At 42.2% G+C, this 16978-nt stretch overlaps 1 protein-coding gene across 3 annotated transcripts in view; it reads left to right on the forward strand.

Annotated features, from left to right (window-relative positions):
- Window positions 1-16978, forward strand: part of lingo2 (leucine rich repeat and Ig domain containing 2) — a 250040-nt gene that overhangs the window by 108504 nt on the left and 124558 nt on the right. Inside the window, exon 4 of one of the 3 annotated variants that reach the window (XM_061047600.1) lies at window positions 8293-8415. The exons of the other annotated variants lie outside the window; for them this stretch is intronic. The gene's annotated coding sequence lies outside the window, so the exon portion shown is untranslated. The remainder of the gene's footprint in view (window positions 1-8292; window positions 8416-16978) is intronic. 3 annotated transcript variants of the gene reach the window in all.

The raw sequence follows: 16978 nt of genomic DNA on the forward strand, positions 1-16978 counted from the left end.
GCCATCAGTCTGCCCCGATTGGGACACCCCATTCAAAGAGTCTGGACATGCCCCTGTTTACAGTCAAGCCAAGACTCTCAAACCTTCTGCAAATATTGTGCACGAACCGCATATTGACTAAAATGTTCTGGAGAGAAAATTGTTGCCTTACGACTCAATGTGGAGCTGCCAATCAAGCCTTAGCACAACTTGATATGAAGCTGAAGCTACACCTTAAAGTACTGAGGGGCTTTTTGTGTCTTTTAACCTTTTTTTTCCCCTGTGAAATCTACCATAAAAGATATGCTCTGGAGAGACCCATTGGGGGTTGCTGTCAGGAGTGATGTGTCTTTTAGACATGAAATATGTTCTCTGTCATACGAAGTCGCTTAGGGTAACTGATGATACCGAGGAGTTATTATCTGAACCTTTCTTCCTATGAACTAATCTAGCTGGCTGCTTCTATACTCTATCTATTTATCGTATCCACCATGGCTGTCTGCCAGTGAAATATTTACCCGAGTCATGTTTCTGAGGCAAAGGTATACCTGAAGATACTCCTTTATATCTCCTCCTTTTTCTCCCCCTCTCTCCCCCTCTCTTTGTCGTTATCGTTCATACTCACCCATGTGCATGTGACATCAAACATGCGGTGTGTAATGCGTCAGAGCTCCTTGATGGATCAAAGGCAGCACTTGTAAATAGACTGATTTAATCCTCCGCCTTCTGGAGATGAATGGTAACCAGTGCAGTTAACCAGATGTAGATCATTATAGTTCAAATCAGCAAATGCTGAAATCACAGGGGATCAGCTGAACCAAGTGTCCGCTGGCTCGGACGGATTGAAGTACAACGGTGACAACAGAAAAGGGTGTTGTTAAACATGGAGGCCGAGTGGGACTCAGAGCCACGTCCAGTGTGTTCATACACTTCAGTCCAGCCTCCATATGAAAAGCTTTTTGCTGTTAATGGGAAACAGTCAGCGCCACAAAGTGATTTCTGTGTTTTACACATTCACACTGGTATCAAAAGTATTTACAAGTTTGTACTCCTCCGTGTAGCTTTCTAAAAAACCCACAGGCCCTCTTTACACAGCTAGTTTTCAAAATGACTCATGGGGGTGTCGGGGTATTGGAGATGTGGCAATTTTGTAACACGTATAAATGGTAAATGGACTGCACTCACACAGCGCTGGTCTCGTCTTCCAACCACTCAGAGCGCGCTGCGCTGCAGAAAACATTCACCCTTTCACACATGCAGTTTAATTCATGCGGAGGCTGCTATGCGACGTGCCAATCACATTCAAACACATTTACACACTGATGGCCGATCTACAGTAGGGTTCATGGTCTCGTCAGATGACGCATCAACATGTGGACTTCAGGGGGGGCGCTGGAAGCCTAGTGGTTATGACGCCATGTACAGAGGCTGTTGTCCTTGGGTTCGAATCGACCTCGGCCCTTTGCTGCATGTCGTCGCCCACTCTTCCCTCCCAAAGCTTCCTGTCTCTCTTCAGCTGTCCTCTCTAATGAAGGCGAGTGGACGAGTAGTATAGCACTTTATGTAGTTTGCATCAATTTAATCCCAAGACTCTTAAAAACCTGATGTTTCTATTATCTTGTGTTGCCTTGATTACATTTTCTCTGTTTAGATTAAAATATGCCTGAAGGGGGCGCCAGGAGTGTAGTGGTTGGTGCGCACGCCCCACATGCACAGGCTGTTTTCTTTCAGACAGGAAGCCCGGGTTTGAGTCCCACCTGTGGCCCGGGTTGGTTCAGTACAGTTTGGTACAGTTCGGTATGTTAAACCCTGATCTTGCTTGATCGGTACACTTGGCACCCCAACAGAAGGGTACCAAAAAAGTAGGACGGTACGGATCGGTTATTTTGGTTCCATTCCCGACTTTCGACGGTGTAAAATAAAATAAATGGGTACTGTACCGAACCGGACTGAACCGGACCGCTTGGTGGAAACGTGGCTTAAGTCAGTGGTTCTCAACTGGTGGGTTGGGACCCAGAGGTGGGTCGCGGAGCCATTTTCAGTGGGTCACGAATGTGTGCCTGGAAAAAAGCTTATGTAAAAAATGTCTCTGAATTACTTTTCAAACATGTTTGTTTTGTTCGGTTTCTTGCTTCTGTCACGTTTTGTACTGACTGAGGTCCAAACTCTACAATCTTTCAATAAAATAAATCTGATTGGTCAAAAAGAGGCTAGACGAGCTGAGAACCACTGTTGGCCAGTTTCTCTCTCTCTCTCTCTCTCTGTCTGATTTACGACTCGATCTACTGTCCTGTCTCTACCATAAAGGCACAAAAAGCCCCCCCCATCCAAAAAAAGACTATATATATGTATTTTAATCATTTAAAAAATGTGAGATTGTATCGTTTAACTGTTAGTTCTTTTGATGATCTTAGAATAGAGTATTTTAAAGCTCTTCATTTAAATAAAGAAAACTCTAGCGTGGAGGTTTGTAGATGCTCTGGGATCAATTAGCCGACTGAAGCTCTCTCGACCTCGATCACATGGATTCAGTCATTTGCATTAGTCATTATGCTCTCTGCATTGTTATTTCAGGATTATCTCCCTTATTTCAGAACACTTTAATGTGTTGCTTATAGCCTGCTTCATCAACTGAATCAATACCACCAGACCCACGGGACGACTGCTGAGCCTTTTCTTGATGTGGCGGTGACGGGTCTTCACCTCGCAGTGACAGAAATCAAGAAATCGCACTGTTCATTCGACAAGAGAGGCCAACAGTGATAGATAACTGCGGTTTGTCTCACCACAGTGTTAATTAATTAGGATTATGAGGGATTTGTAGATTTCCCAACCTCTGAGAAAGACCTAAAAATGAAAGTTGAATCAGGAGTCATGGAGCTTGTAGTTTAAAGACGAGGAGAGCTCGCCGGGAGGGGGTTTAAAGTCTGGGGCCGTGTGTGGGGCTGGGAGGTCGCGCGCCGCTCTTCTGATGTGCTTTCTTAATTACCCTTATTGAATTCATTATTTATTTGCACTGTTGAACCTGCTTAACCTTGCTGCCCTTCAGTGAAAGATGATTTAGGAGGCTACGGGGAGTTAGCTGAGACCTCCACCTTTCGGGAGGACGTCCAAGTTCTCTTCACCTCTGAGTAGTCGTCAAGTGGAATTAATCACAGTTTAAGAAACGGAGCAGACGATGAAAATCAGACTAATATTAATAATTATAGTTCATGATATCCGCATCATTCAAATGTGTTGCAGCAATAAAAATATCCACATTACAAAAGGTTATATTAAAAAGAATACCGTATTGATTAAGTTAAAGAGATTCCTTCTCTATTCTGATATGCAAATGTAGTGTCAGTGCTCCCTGTCAGTCGTGTCATTATGTCTCGGTTGAGGTCCCGCCGTGACATATCTGTCATGCGTTCGGCCCCGACATGTCAAAATAACTCATCACACAGTTCATACAGAAAAGACAGGCTACATGGTTTGGGAAAAAAAAACATTAAAGTGTGATGGATGGAAAATACAGACCTCTATTAACAATGAAAAAAAAACTTATCTGGTTATTAGTGGAATATGCAGTTCATCATGTGGAAGCATGACTTCACCTCGATGAATATAATCAATGAATGAGGAGATGCTGCTTTGTTTTGATGTTTTGAAATGAAACAGTATAATGGTGAGTAAGACATGCCTGCTTTCTTGGTGTTTGCTTCTAACAAAGTGATCTTAAAGTATCTGACAGTATCGTGATGTTGATTAATTAAAGGAGCAGTATGTAATTCTGACACCTGCTGTTTAAAATGGGTACTGCAGTCCAAATTCTAATCATTGTAGAGCGCTGTCTCCCCCCATCTTGTTGCCACGCTGCATCTTCATACGTCTGATGCTAGTTCATTTCTTGAAGCTGGTTCACAGCTATCTGGCATCCCGCTGCTTTCTGCCTCTTCATGGCTGCTAGTCTGTAAAAATTTGTCCGTCAAAAAAAGTTCTTGCACATCTCTGTTTTAAAGACCAATCATGAAGTGAAAGTTGTTGGGTAGCTTCCAGCGATGCCTTTCAATAACCCTTTTCTGGCAACAAGTACAAAAAAAAAATATCTCATTTTTTGGCAAAAGGGGTGGTTAAAAGTAAACTTGCGCTCAAGATTTGGCTAAAAAAGCCAACCATGAGTGTTGCAGAATCTTAATATCTGAAGAAAAGTTAGACTTTAATTATGTCAGACGGGAATTAGAGCTCAGAAATCTCTCCAGAAGAGTCTGACACCTAAATCAGGGTTTGCAAAATGACATTGAGTTGCCAGAAAATGGAGGAGTGCTTTGAAATGAGTTATAAAGCCTGAGCATAGAACACCTATCAGCTCCACTCCATTGGGCAAATGTGTCTGTTTACTCCAAGTCCTTGAAGGGGCTCTGCTTTTGAGCTTGCCAGCGACTGGAACACATCTCACGGTCACATTTGCTTTCTGTTGCCATGGCAGTGCAGGCAGAAGTCGCTAGATAGTAATGATCATTTCTGCACACCTTTAGCATCCAACTCACTCCTGGCAAAATGCACGGAGACAGAGAGCGAGAGAGAGAGAGAGAGAGAGAGAGAGAGAGAGAGAGACAGACAGAGGGAGAGTGAGAGAAAAGCATGCAGCAATTTGTGCGTCTGTCTGTCTCAAGAATTGAAGGAGGCAGAGATCGGCAGTTTCAGGATTCAGTGACAGAAAGAAGGACCAAAAACACCCCCTAAATGTTGGGCGGTTGGATTCTCACACCCCAAAGGCCTCCTGGCATAGTGGATTATTTATTAATGTGTTGGTCCCGCTCCTTCATAGATGCTGTGTGAATGATTCATGAGTTAATTTATACAGTAAATAACAAAAGGTGAACCAGTCCGTCCATACATCGGGAGCTTGGCCAAATAAAGCGTAACCCCTGTTTCTAACCTCTGCATGGCATATTTACTCATCAAGAATGTATGAAGCATTTCAGCAGACCTTCATTAAGCTTCACATGCCCAAGTCGTCGTCTTATTTGAGTCCAAGTAACTTCCTTTTTCCTGTGTACATCTCACAGTTAAAGGCGAATTAGCATAAGGAAATAGCCTGCAAAGACTTTCCTTTATCTTGCGAGTGGAGGACTTTGAAGGAGTTTCTGTCTTCCACTTCTCATTAGTACCGACTGTGATTCTGTGGCAACTCTGTAGGGTTTGCCGTGAAAGGCGAGAGGGAAATGTATTCAGATCAAACTGAATTATGAAGTAGCCCTGGAAAATTGGGGTCAGTGATGGATCCCTTTGATTTTTTTTTCTTTCTTTCTTGCAGCCATGTGTCCATAGAACCGAGGTCTGGTTTGAAATCTGAATTCAGTGGAGGTAGTGCAGCTCCAAACATCACAGTCACTGGATCAACAAGAACAAATCTTTCATTAGTGAGTTAAGGCCAAGTAGATTTAAGGGGGTCCTTTGTTAAATATGGACAATATGTGCAAGAAGTAATAACAGTTTAGTTTCAATATGCTAAACTTTTGTCTTATAACCATAGTACCCTCAAAAGAATCTGCAAAACATTGACGATTGAGTTTGTCAATTTTCCTAAATAATAAAACTACTTTGCAAGTGAAAGGATCAAACACTGGTTTTCAGGGTTCAGTTAACATTAGAAGTGCTAACACTGAGAGCCGTCTGTCCTCCTTAAAGGTTAAAAGAGCAATATGTAACTCTGACACCTAGTGTTTAAAATGGGTACTGCAGTCTAAATTCTAAACATTGTAGAGAGCTGTCACTGAAGCTTCAGTGTTTATCCAGCTCTGCATGGGTCTGTAAACCTTTCTGTGTTCTAACCTCTCTCCATTTTTCAAAAGCATCTCCAATATTGATCCTAGTTTGAGCACGTTTCTGCTCGTGGAGCTTATTAGAAACATGCAGAGGCTTTTTAGGTCGGGTACAATCACTTCTATCTGAACCACTTCTCTTGCCCGCTTCCATCGCTGCAACACCTGTTGACCTGATAACTGCTCTCATATCTGACAAATCGAGGGGCGTCCAAAACGGCCGTGTGGGGATGTCTTAAAACCGCCTTTACCTTCTCTGGTCCAAACAAATCCAGAACATTCAGGAGCAGAATCTAAAGTTAGAAGGAGGACATACTGGCTGCTGCATGTTTCCTTAATGATCAGATAGTAAGATCACTTTATCATTTCAGTCTCTACATTTAACGTCCACATGCCTGTGCTGGTTATGCATTGGTCAGGTCGAGTGGTTATATCACTGACGTAGCAAACTAAAAACTCTTTAAATCAACATCTCACTTTTTATCTACCAGTGGAAGCAAGAGGTTCAAAAGCATGTCCCCCTTTTTAATGTAAATACATGTGTACATTACAAAGCATTATAATTATAATTATTATATAATTATTAATGGAGATGGATATAGATCTTAGTCTCAATGGAGAAATAATTATGATCGTTTATCTGCCATTCCCACAGTGGCTTATATAATTATGGATCGGGAGAGCTGTAATTTATGGAAGCGATTAGTGATCAGAATTCAAATGATAAAGCTAATTTGAAAATTCAAATGCATTAACAGAAATGCTTTTTAAGTTTCAGAATATGAGTGTATTATATGACTCAAAAATAAAATGATGATTAATTTATCTAATTTGAATTTTAGTTTTCAACTTTAAAAATGCACATTCTTTGACTAAATTAAAATGAGGAAGAAAATGACATTTGCTTTATCATTTTCAAAAAATGCCCCGCTAAATTTGTATCATAATTCAAATGAAAAAGCTCATTTTAAAATGAAAATGCAGTAACAGAAACACGTTTTAATTTTCAGATTATAGGTGCATTATTTGACCTATGTTTAAAATGAATATTCAGTTATCCAGTTTGCATTTTACTTTTACTCTCTATGTATGCATATTGTATGACATCATTCAAATGAAAACTAAAAGGTCTTTGGCTTTTCATTTTCAAACTTGCCGTGCTAAAAAGTGATAATAATTCAAACCAACTTGAACGAAATTGGCAAAGTGGACGGCGCAGGAAAGTGACGTCAGACTCCAGCTCCCAGGCAGGTGAACGTAATGTTTACAGTCTATGAGGCGAGCGGGCAGAACGCGCAGTACGATGGGTGGCGGGGTGAATCTTTAATGCTGGTACAAGCTCCAAACTAGTTGTTGCCCTGATTTTTATTCAATTTTAGCCTTGAAGTTGATTATTCTTTTAATAACTACAAAACAATCTCTGAAAGGGAGAGAGAGCTCATACAGTCGGTCGAGAGGGAGAGTGTGAGCCATTACGCACAGAGGATGAGAGACACTTTGTGCACAGAGCTGGAGAGATTATTAGAAACAGAAAATTCAATCGATAATCTTTTTTAATGTAACTAAGTTAAGCAGAGAAGAGAGTGATCTATAATCTATCAATAAACCGGTCTTAGGACACGTCTGTGTGAATTTCACGGCGTGTAGATGCTGAGTGACTCTCACGGTCAGAGATAGTGGGCATGGTGTCACGCGTGAGACTTGGCAGCTCTGGTTATAAAGCTGCTGCGTCGTCTCGCTGAAAGTTCAGTGTGCGCTGAAAAAAACACTCCGATCACCACCTGTATCACAGTGTGAACTAAAGTCTGCCCTAGTGTTAAAGATTCAACCCGCCACCCATCGTGCTGCCCGCTCGCCTCATAGACTGTAAACATTACGTTCACCTGGGAGCTGGAGTCTGACGTCACTTTCCTGCGCCGTCCACTTTGCCATTTCGTTTTCGAGTTGGTTTGAATTATGATCACTTTGTAGCACGGCAAGTTTGAAAACGAAGTTTTCATTTGAATGATGTCATACAATATGCATACATAGAGAGTAAAAGTATAATGCAAACTGGATGACTGAATATTCATTTTAAATATAGGTCAAATAATGCACCTATAATCTGAAAATTAAAACGTGTTTCTGTTACTGCATTTTCATTTTAAAATGAGCTTTTTCATTTGAATTATGATACAAATTTAGCGGGGCATTTTTTGAAAATGATAAAGCAAATGTCATTTTCTTCCTCATTTTAATTTAGTCAAAGAATGTGCATTTTTAAAGTTGAAAACTAAAATTCAAATTAGATAAATTATCATCATTTTATTTTTGAGTCAAATAATACACTCATATTCTGAAACTTAAAAAGAATTTCTGTTAATGCATTTGAATTTTCAAATTAGCTTTATCATTTGAATTCTGATCACTAATCGCTTCCATAGTAATTGAACTAAAACCACTTTGCAGTGTATTGCAAGGGAAGAACTGTTTTAGCACAGACTCTGTTTTTTTTTTTTCATCTTAGCACTCAGCAAGCGGGACCTCATGCGGTTCCACGCAGGAGGTCCGGAACAATCTGGGCTTGTGACCTCACCTCAAAAGAAAAACAAGCAGCGAGCACATCCATGACAAGTCTTTTGGCCTCCCGGTGAGTGAAACACCGGCGTCAAAGCACCACCAGTCATCTGCCTCTTTTTCTAATAATCACGATTTCTACTAAACAGCGTTGGCCCCAGTCCCGCCTGGATGCCCATCCCCTCGGTGGACCCTCTTTAAAAGAAGAACAAGGGAAAAAAGAGGCCATAATGGTTTCCACAACTACCTCCAATTACCAGGGAGGCATGGTGTCACTATTCATTAGTTATCATTATGTATATTTGCATGAGTAATGAGGGAGAAAGAGAACAGGTGAGGCGCTCCCTCGCTGTTGCAGATGATAAAGTTGCAGCTCGACGTCTCTGATTACAAACCATTAAATGGCAACGGAGGCGGCTCACAGTCAGCCGCATCAATCATCACAGGAGAGCGTGGACACCTGCGACCGACGAGGGAGGACCACGGTTACCTCGGCTCCAAACATATCCATCATGATAGCATTAACAAATAGTTGTCTTTATTTAACTGATATCAACTTGAATCAAACAAGATGATGTTCGTCAGATGAAGCAATCAATCAATCTTTCTTTGTATGGCGCCAATTCATATCAAAGGTTATCTCAGGACACTTTACATTGTTATATTACATCCACCCAACGGTAATCCAACATGAGCCCTTTAGCAACATTTAGCACAGTTACAGTGGCAAGAAAAAACTTCCTTAAAGAGGCCGAAATCTTTGGGCAAAACCAGACTCATGATGAACAGCCATCTGCCGAAACTGTACCGGGCTTGAAAAATGGGATAGAGAAAGATGCAGGAAGAAGGATAGGGACAAACGAGGGAGGAGTTCAGGCAGGCCGTCCACTAACAATCCCGAGGAACCTACGAGACCTGAGAGCTCAGGAGCTCCCATGTACAAAGCTGGGTGGTTGTTTTAATGCCATATGATGGTTCACTGTGTCAAAGTCGGACTCGGCTTTCAAAAGCCAAAGAGTGAAAACTTGGTCTCCTAGCAACAGTTTGCATCGTGGTCCACAGCGAGGAGGTTCCTGGTTTGAATCCCCGTCTGACAGGAGTCTTTCTGTGTGGAGTTTGCATGTTCTCCTCGTGCATGTGTGGGTTCTCTCCGGCTTCCTCCCACAGTCCAAACACATGCTCGTTAGGTTAACTGGTGACTCTATATTGCCCGTAGGTGTGAATGTGAGTGTGGCTGGTTGTCTTGTCTCTATATGTCAGCCCTGTGATTGGCTGGTGAACAGTTCAGGGTGTAACCCCGCCTCTCATCCAATGACAGCTGGGATCGGCTCCAACACCCCCGCAGCCCCAAATGGGAAAAAGGGCTGTAGTGTATATAATGGATGGATGGAACAGTTGTGCTGCAGCACCAAACGAGTGCCCGTTTCCTTTTTTTTCTCCTTCATTTGGCCGAGAACCAAAGCACGTTTTCATTTTCCAAACAAATTAACAACGTAGATTAAATAATACTTCTGCAATCATGATTAATGGCACACACTGAAAAGTGTCACACAATTAACTAAGAATAAATACGAGTGTGTTACTTCACATTATGCTAATTTAAAATATAATATACAGTTTGTGAATGCTGTTTGAACAATGACAACCAAATACTGATAACATGCACCTTACCCGGGCTTTCAAGCAAAGCAGCGTGAACGGGCTCATAATCAAAGTTGACTTCTATAAATGTGTTAATTTTACACACGTTTAGAAACATAAAGCTGCTAATAATGGCCAATGATGTTGATGTTGGGGGGGGGGGGGGGAGTAGATGTCCCGAAGGAAAGCAGCAGAGCTTAATAAATGAAATGTAAAAAAAGGTCTGTAACTCACTGATGCAAGAAATTGGGGTACAAATTGTGATCCTGCATAACGTTGAAAGGTGGAAATTAAGGGCCCGGTTTTTCTGCAGAGGTCAACTCTTTAACAGACGTTTGCTGTTACATACTTAAAATATGGAAATCCATCACAGACCATATGCGCTTTGTGATTTTTTTGCACAGGTCTCAGAGCTCTGAAACCGTTTCCCAGCCACACAGGAGGCCCCCTCATGCTCTGCCAGCCACTAAACGCACCGCTTTATGTTAACTCAGGTAAAAACAGCGAACATTTGTTGCCTCAAACAGAATTGCATCCAGATGTTTTGAGTCCAGATGCACCGGTGTATGCTTCCACCATCTACAGACCCACACCCGGTCTACCAAGATGTGTTCGACTGGTTATGCGTCTTTGTTCGCTTCACACAATAGCTATTGTGAGGGCAAAAATCACGCAATACTGCCAAAGTATGTGTGTGCATGTGTTATCCCAGATACTATACCTTCATCAAATATGTATTCAAACCTCTGGGGAGGAGAAGCCAGCTGTTGTGCTGCCCTATTTTTACTGCAATTCTGCTGCCTTTTGAATCCTTGAAGCAAGAACTTCTCTGCCCTAGGGGTCCTGGAAACTACCCCCCTGCTACCCTGGCAGGAGAGATAATTGAATAACCTGCATGTGTCAGATATTTTTTGATTAATCACACAGGGGGCAGCAGGTATGTAAGGCTGGTTGCTAAGCAGAAGCGTCCGCTGATTGGAAATGTCACAGATTTGATCCAAAATATAGCCATCTCTCTCTCTCTTATGAAACGCCCTTGAGTTAAAGCCTGCATCACAACCGGCTCCAGGTGTGCCTCTTCTGGGACGCTCCAGGCTCTGAATCATCCGGCGAGATATATACATTTGTGTCTCAGAGGGATGGGAGACATTTTAGTTACCCTGTTTAGGCGTTATGATTGATTTGGTTTGAAGTGCCTCGGAAAAACAATCACAGCTTTCTATACATGGGAAGGTAGTAAACAAATGGAGAGAAGAATTGATTATCCCCGTAGGACACGTTGTGTGAGTATGTGAGGGGGTTATAGCCTTTTAGCTTATTTTCTATAAATGTTCTCACACATATTTATTGCCACCCCTTCATACACAAATCCATGCATGTAGCCGTGTTGCTGTAATTTAAAGCAATAGGTGAGAGGAGAAATCGATTTGAAATTGTAAAACTTAAGCGGTGGTAGTTTCAAGGTCACGCGCTCTTCTCAGCGAATGAATAGTCAATGCACTCCGTTCATTCAGAGCAGTATGTATGCATGTGTCATGAATGTGGTAATGACATTATGCAATATGTCTCCTCTTCACGGCTCCTCGTTGAGGTCAGAGGTTTTCACAAAGGCCTTTTTGTCAAACGCCTCTCCTGAAGGATACACCAGTAAGACTTTTCACAATGGCATATTACTGCTGCTGTGCTCTGATGTAACCGTGTCTGTGCTCGTGTTGGAACATCGGCCGTGCGACTTGAAAGGGGAAAATGTATGTGGGAATAGTTCAAAATGACCCATTGAAGATCCCGTATTCTCATTATGTTCACCATTCAACCTGCAGAGCTTTACATGATTTACAGCTCAAAAGAACATCTTATTTATCTTTTATACTGCCGTCAATAACAAGGCAGTATAAGGCGCCCCACAAAGCGTGCTGACTCTCTGATGATTGGCCAGCTCTCTGGAAGCGTTCAGGGGGAGGCAGAACGCTGCAGGGCTGCCAGGGGAGGGCTGCTCTCCAGAGCTGGGAGAAGAGAGTCCATGTAAGAGGTTTCATCGGCTGATGTAGAGGCTTGAAGCCGACTGATGAAATTCTTTGAACTATGGAGTGAAGCTGTTTAGCGCCCTCTGCAGACTCATCCTGGAATTACTCCAACATGCGTTTACCTCGTGATCGCACATCCAGCATTGTAGCGCCATATTGGAGTTTGAAAATGGGGATCAGCATTATAGGTCGACTTTAACATTAACATGTCTCCAGATCACAAACATGTCACAGTCACAGGGCGTACTTTAAAACGGCAAAACTGCAAAATTCTGTTTCGATTGCTTATTTAAGTTTCCTTTTCTTTTTGTCTTGATTTCAACACTTCAGTTTCAGTCTTATTAGAAAGTCCTTCCTCTCAGACGTCTTAGTCAGCATGAGCAGAGAAAAGGTCAGGCTACTGTCTCAGATCCTCTGACATTAACGAGGACTGAAAATCGATTGTCTGCTTTGTGGGGAAAAATGGACTTAATGTCTGCACAGTGTTTTGATTCACAGTCAGACTTGAGACAATATATACATATATGTATATATATATATATATATATATATATATATATATATATATATATATATATATATATATATATATATATATATATATATGCAGAGCTTGACAATTTTTTAAACACACAAAACACTCCGTTGTCCAAACAGTATGTCAGCGTTTTCTTTGTGTTGATGATTCTGACAGATCAAGATGTTACAAAATGGCGCTGCTAGCCCATTAGCATAGCTATATATCCCAGGATGCATTGAGCTGCGGGTCTGACGATTTCAATACACCATGAATGCGGGAAATTTGTGATTGACATGTGAGAGCTGCCACGCCCACACAGTCCTGAGAAATGACCAGAGCTGCAGAATAAGATGTTTTTGACGACGTTTTTGAATAATTATGAATGTTTATTTACACTCAGATTTTTGTAGAAGCTTAATGATACATTACATTTTAATATTTCAACTCCGGTTCCCAGGGGCTTTACTTTGAGAGATCTGCCTTACCCTCCATAATGATCCAGTTCTTGTATTACTTTCAAGATGCATTATTGTGTGACCTGAAGCGACAGCTCGTCGACGATATAACGAGAAGACAATGTCAGCGTTTTAAGTGCGTCCTCATCAGAGACAAATTAAGCGACACTTTTTCCCCATTAACATTGAAACGAGCCTGATGGATTGATGAGCGCGCCGCCCTGTCTCACCGTGCAAGTGTCTGCCTCGGACCTGCCATCTGGCGGGAAAAATGAAACGAGAGCTGCAAGGCATGTGACCATTTATTTTGTGAGGAGGGACAGACGAGAGAGTCCTCGGAGCAGCATGAGGCCTCTGCAGAAAAAAAAGGTAAGAGATGGAAAGGAAGGAGAACACTGAGGGGGGCATCGTTACTCTGATGGATCAGATGTGAGCTTTTGGACATTTGACCCATAAATGAGGAGGAGGAATCATCTTTCATCAGATTTTTTGTATCTGGTAGTTTAAGTACAAATGTGTGGTTCATTTTGGACTTTAGGTTTCTTTCCTGTTAATGATGAATTAGTGAAATCTCCTCTCAGGTTCTCTTGTCTCCTGTCAGGTTTTTCTTCCCACATTGTCAGATGCTGCATATGCTTCGGCCCCCCCGCAGCTACAGTACACCCGGGGGGTCAGATACGAGGAGCTAGAAGGGGCGGCGTCTGCTAATCTGAGCCGTGCAGGCTTCAGTCACAGAGGGAAAGAAGAGAGCGAGAGAGAGAAGGCTATTTCCACTCTGTACAGACACAAAGGATGAACGAGATAGAGGAGCAGTTGTCAGATTTTAGTTTTTCCATAAATCACAGGACGTGTCAATCATCAAAGCCTGCGAGTAGATGAGATAAACAAGGTAGCGGTGTGCTTCTCATACTGTTTCTGCATTATTATTTTATTATTATAACACCACTCTCGTATGTCTTTGAGTTCAGGAAAACTCAAAACAAGTTAACTTGTTAATTATTGCATCAGAAAATAAAAAGACAGTAACTAGACGGGAAGAGAACGGGAGTCTGGAGGGCTCGGAAGTTCAAACAAAGGTTTGGACTTGTCTGAAAAAGAAAAGGTAAAAAAAAATGGCTGTCAGGATGGATATGTTAAAAATATTAATAGGTCTTCAAACAGCGGGGGGTGTGTCACTTTTAGACTGTAACCAGATAATTAGGAGCACCTGAGCAGGTACGGTACAAATTGAATACCCTTTAAACGGTTGAGGGGGGCGTGGTCTGATGTGCGGCTAGTTGCAAATGATGCAAAGACACGATGATGTATCACAAGAATAATGATGAAAATGAGGGAAAAGGAGGTGAGCTCATTCTGTTTTATTCCAGACAGATTTTCAAAGTGATCAGAAGCAGAGGTGGAAATCAGAGACAGCATAAGGAAACTGGAGGGTCAGAACATGGAGTGTCTTTCTCTGGCTCTCTCTCTCTCCCCCATCACCCCCACCCCTCCAAAGAAGGAGATGAGTTTCATGTTACATCGGAAGACATTTTCTATTCATGCGTATCAGCTGACATGGGCAAAGCTGTTAGAGCTGAGACTGGACCCACATTATCTCCGGGCCAAACTGAGAGCCATCTGATGTGCAGCAATGTTTTCCTCACCCAGCCATACTCACCCCTCCCCCCCATCATTGGAAAAGAGGGAAACCTCAGTGTCCTTTCGTAAATAAAGGTTTGAAATGAAATGATATAATGGTGAATGCACCATAAGATATGTTACTCTACTCCACGGACATCAGAGCGTCTTTTGTCCCCTCTCTGCAGAACTACTTAAAAGAAAAGTCAAGAGCATTATCAAGTGATAGTGAGATCGAACTGGTTACCAAGTTTTCTGAATTCTGAAAATACACCGAGCGTTGTTTCGCTGGTTGCACGCTCCAGAGACGGACCGCGGCGCTTGGTGTAGAAACACGAGCACTGACTAGAGTGGCAGCAAACTGCGCTGTAGTGCACGCACAGGAAGTCCGACTTAATAGCGTCTGCAAGACTTTAAACGGGGATTAAAGTCATTATTGTGAAGTATAAGAATGTCAAACTTTATTATGAGCATAGAAAATATTTTACTAAAGAATGACTATTCAGTGTTCCTTTTTTATCCTGATCTTCTAATGTGTATGGTCTCCTCTCCGTTTGACCACTACCCCCTCGTTTTACACATCCACTGTCTGATTTAATGGAAGAGCGATCTGCAGAAACCAGTGGGTTGTTTTCCTGTTGTGTTCCAGTCGCTCAAGTGCATTACAGGCACATGGATGAACGTCCATTTGCCGGGTGTAAGTGTGCCTCCTAGTTGATATGAGTGATGGCTAATAGCAGCATGATAATGAGGTGGAGAGGACATGGCATTCTTGTGAGCGTATGTCACCCATTAAGAGATGCATCTCTGCCCGAGCAGAAGTGTGCCGCTTAATTGGCTCATTTCATCATGGCCAAAAAAGCTTTAATTGGGTGACAAACAGAAAGATGGATGGATCAGTTGTTGTGCAGCAGAATGAAAGTGGTGTGTGAGGTGATGCAGTTTAAGTTGTGTGATAAAGAGAGTAGAGGCTTCTGGGAGATATTATTAATAGCTCACAGTACAAAGAAAATATGCTTGTTTTTTTTGCGAGTTTGTTATTCAAGACAGTGTCACACATGTCTGTAAATGTGGGTGCTGCATTCAGGAAGTCAGAGATATAAAACAGCAGCCCACACTTGCAGGGCATTCACACTTGCAGGAGTCGAGGAGATGCATGTGTGAACGCAAACAGCTGAATGACTTTGCAGAAAGTCAGAGTGAGCTGATGTGAGAACGCAGCAGGATATAATCAGGAGAATTCACCTGGAGCCAGTGGGAGGAGCCAGTGGGAGGGGGTGGTGACGTTTATTCCCTGTGACTGGAAATTGGTAAATGGTCTTGAGCTTGTTTAGGGCTTTTCTAGTCACAGGTCACACCTACACATTCACACACTGATGGTAGAGGCTGCTGTGTAAAGAGTCCATCAGAAGTAACTCATCCATTCATACACCACAGACGAAGCAGTGGGAGCAACTTGGGGTTAAGTGTCTTGCCTAAGGCCACATTGGACATGTAGCTGCAGGGGCTGGAGATCGATCACCTGACCTTCCACTTGATAGACGACCGACTCTACCAACTGAACCACAGCCTGCCCGATCGGTGAACGACCATAGACCGCTACGATCTCCGTGCAGATGTGGAAACAGCTTTATTGAAGTGATCGGTGGATGAGGAACTAACTAATGGAAAATATTTGTTTGTGTATAAATATGTACATCTACTATGCATTTCTGCATCTTCGATAACAAAGAATGACTTGCAAATTAATTTCAAGTGTCAAAAGTATCACCTAATTACAAAGCAGCTCTGTGTTCAGAAGGTCCATAACTGCATTGTTTCATCTCCGAGTCATTGAAACCCACGACTGACAGACATCAGTCAGTCAGAGAATATACAGGTGCTCCTATCCAGCTTAAAAAACCTGCAAATTAATGAGTTGTTTCCCTCTTTTGTGTTTACTCGTTGGAGCTCATTTTAGTCCAAAATAATTGAAATTGCAAATGACTGTGACGATAGGTATTCAGAGCAACTCTCCAGTCAATAGTTTTGGAGATAAAGAAGGAATAATTATGTTTTTTATTTTTTCCCCCATCCTCATAAGTGAGGCCATTATCACGGCAGATGTGGAGGGGAAGTGTTAAAGCTTCTAATCACGCGCCACCTATTACTTTAATGATGATACGTCTTCCCCCGGTGACACGGCTCGATCTGTTTTATCTCTTCACGCTCAGACGCTAAATTTGAATGACTGACTTCAGCAGCTGACATCAACAGAGGTTTTCTTTCTGTTACACGTGTGACAAACTCAACCTCAATAATTTCAAAATAAGAGACCTGAAGTTAAACATTGTTCTGAAACTACTGCTGTCAGCATTAACTAGTTAATCACATTGATCA

The sequence above is a fragment of the Labrus mixtus genome, chromosome 10 (assembly GCF_963584025.1).
Source record: "Labrus mixtus chromosome 10, fLabMix1.1, whole genome shotgun sequence".
NCBI lineage: Eukaryota > Metazoa > Chordata > Actinopteri > Labriformes > Labridae > Labrus > Labrus mixtus.